We start from the raw sequence: 3,429 nt of genomic DNA, 5'->3' as shown, positions 1-3,429 counted from the left end.
CTTCGCCGGTTGTTACTTCCATCTAGTTGTCATAATAGAAGTAGTCACGTGCTATCATGTAACACATAATGGAAGCTGATGTTGCGGGGAAGTTGTTGATATGGACTAAGCTATTTTCCGCATTTTTCATTCTTTATCTGACTAAGGTTTATAGTTCTCTTTTTTTCCCTCCTTCCCATCCGACGATTGGAGATCGGCAAACCCTTGTGCTTCCCTTAGTCGATGAGTGGTGGTGACAGGTAGAATTTCTTCTCCACTTTGGCAACGAAAGTAAAATAATCGGCTTGCATTAGGCTTTCTTATTTTAAACATCTATGCCTGGTTTTTCCTATGATCCGTTAGTTTAATCAACTAGCATCTCTCATCAAACTTGAAAAAAGATAAATTTCTAGTGATTGTGAGCATTATTATTAGCATTTAATAAAAAGTGGTCCTAACACCTCTATTATTGTTATTTTTATATGGCCTTGAAGCCTCTGTTGTTTTACGAAAAGTGCTCTCGAAGTCTTTTTATACCTAATTGTGCACTTTAGAGCGGTATGTTACCTCTTTTTATTGCAAATAATTCTTTTGTTTGATTGTAACTTAATTTGTTGCATGCATGGCACTTGTTGAAAAAATTGTTGCTTGATACGTCATGTGGAATAGACAGTCTCACCATAGTTGTGCATCATTGTGGCAAATTTGTTGACAAGGATTGATACATCAACTATTCTGGATGAAGTGTGGTATTTTATGACATTGGGGACATGAAAAATGTGTTTAGTGAGAAGTTAAAAGATATGGTTGAGCAATTGTGCGAGGATAAAGTTATAAGGTTGTTCTATAGGGTGTCTATTCCGAATGATACTCAAAGAATGAGGATCTTGTTTGAAGACAGCTAGCTTAAAGAGATGATAGAACTTCCATTGGATACAATAGAGTTTCTTAATATTTATGTGGAACACGAAGAGGTGGTTGATGAAGCTATCAATGCTCTAATCAGTGAAGCAGCCAATATATCAATCAGTGAAGCAACCAATGTACCAACTAGTAAAGCAGTCAAAGAGAGAGGAGAAAGAGTTTGGGCTGGAAAAAAGAGTAGCAAAGAAAGAGACTAAAAAAGGATGAGAAGCAAAGGAAAAAAAGCAACTAGCAGAGAGACCTAGGGCTCGAAGCAAAGGAAAAAGAAAGTAGCAAAAACACTCAGGGCTCAAACGGATCAAGCTTCTTTAGATGATGACTACAGCCCAGATGGTGATAGTGAACATGCAAAGAGTGAAGATAGCTATTTTATAGATGTTGAACAACTAAGTGATGATGAGGAGCTGGGAGATGCAAGGAGAGTAGTAAAAGAACCAAGAAATAAAAACAATGACATGTTTGATGAGGTTCAAAAAGAGTAGCCACCACTTGTGAGTGTTAGTAAAGGACTAAGCCATTAGAGTGCTACTGTGGATGAAGTAGAAGACAACACCAGGTACTATAGTGAGTATTTTGATTCGTCAGAGTTTGAGATCCCTACATCAAGCTCTGAGAATGAGACAGCTGAGTTTAGGAGAAGGAAGAAGTGGGCATACTTCAACCCCAAAACTGGCATGCATGATGTGAAGTTTTGTAAAAATATGACTTTTAGTACAATTAAGGAGTTGAAAGATGTTGCGGTCAAATATAGTATTGCTCAGAGATATGATCTAAGCTTTAGCAAGAATGAGGCTAATAGAGCTGAGGTTAAATGCACAATCAGTGGCTGTCCTTTTTAGACTGTAGTATTCGTTTGAGAACACTATTAATAAATTTCAAACTAAGACATATATAGGAGAGCATTAATATGTAAAGACCTATAAGAACAGGCAAATAACTACCAAGTAAATTGCAATGAAGTTTATAAAGAAGCTGAGGGTATATCCTACATATAAGCCAAGGGACATAAAGCATGATATCAGGACAAAATATAAAGATGTAATTGTGACCAAGTGTTGGAGGGCAAGGCAAATAGCACTAGAGAAGATTAGAGGGTCCCACCACAACCATTATGCAAGACTATATGATTATTATGAGGAGCTTAGAAGGAGCAACAAGAGCACCATGATGATTTTGAAGATTGATAGGACTGATGATGAAGTCCAGCTTCAGAAGTTATACATAGGGTTTAAAGCACTTAAAAGGAAATTATTGGCAGCTTATAGGCTCATTTTTGGGCTTGATGGATGTTTTCTAAAATGGTTTTGTAAGGATGAGCTGCTACATGCCATTGGTAGAGATGCCAACAACATATGTTCTTAATTGCATGGGTTCTGGTTAAGGTGGAATGCAGACTCTTGGAATTGGTTCATTCATCATTTGGCTGAGGATTTAGGGCTTGGAGATGGGTTGGGTTAGACACTTATCAATGTCCAACAAAAGGTAAAAATGTACATTGTTGGATACTTATCAGTAACCAACAAAAGGTAAAAATTTACATTGTAGCTACTTACTAATGTTATTATTTTTGAACTTTAACTTGAATTCCATGTTTCTATATAGGGTTTGGTACAAGCAGTTACTGATTTGCTGCCATATGCCGAGCATAGACATTGTGCAAGGCAAATATATGACAGTTAGAGGAAAAAGTATAAGGGTGGAGTTCTGAAGTCCACCTTCTTTAGGGCTGCAAAGTATACTATAGAAGAGGAACTTCCATAATTTCTTGGATGAGATGAAAGGGTTATCAAAGGAGGCATGGACGGACTTTACAGAGGGTATTACAAGAACTTTTGTAAATGCCTTTTTCAAACCCTTTCAACAAGATGATGTGGTTAACAAAATATGCTAGAAACATTCAACTCATACATGATAAAGGCAAGGAAGAAGCCAATCACCGTGATGGTTGGAGATATAAGGAGGGCAATAATAGAGAGGATGGCAAAGGAGAAGGAGGATATTGACAATGACTTAAAAGAATATACCCTCGGCTTTAAAAAAAATTGACAAGAATAAAGCTGAAAGTAGGTGGTGTGAGACAATCTATAATGGAGATAGGAAATATGAAGTGGCATACAAAGGACAATCTTATGAAGTTAGTTTGTTGGATAGGAGTTGTGCTTGCAATGCATGGAATCTAATGGGCATACCATGCATTCATGCTATTTCTACAATATGGAATGATGCTATTGAGGATTATGTAGCAGATTGGTATACTAAAGATTCTTGTAAAAGGTTTTACCAATTTGTTCATGTAGCAGAGTGCTATTTCTACAATAATGGAGAGAAGCTGTGGCTTAGGACTGGTGCAGTAGTAGTGCTACCTCCACCTATAAGGATAATGTCAGGTAGGCCCAAAAAAAGTAAAAGAAAGGACCCACACGAGGAGTCCAAGAACCCTCACAAGCTTTTAAAAGATGGAAGACATGACCTATCAAATATACTTTGAAAGAGGTCATAACAACCAAGGATGCCCTAAAAGAAGTG

This window comes from Phoenix dactylifera, chromosome 2 (assembly GCF_009389715.1).
Source record: "Phoenix dactylifera cultivar Barhee BC4 chromosome 2, palm_55x_up_171113_PBpolish2nd_filt_p, whole genome shotgun sequence".
NCBI classification, from domain to species: domain Eukaryota; kingdom Viridiplantae; phylum Streptophyta; class Magnoliopsida; order Arecales; family Arecaceae; genus Phoenix; species Phoenix dactylifera.
The sequence above is the reverse complement of the archived record's forward strand: the minus strand, read 5'-3'. Positions refer to the sequence as shown.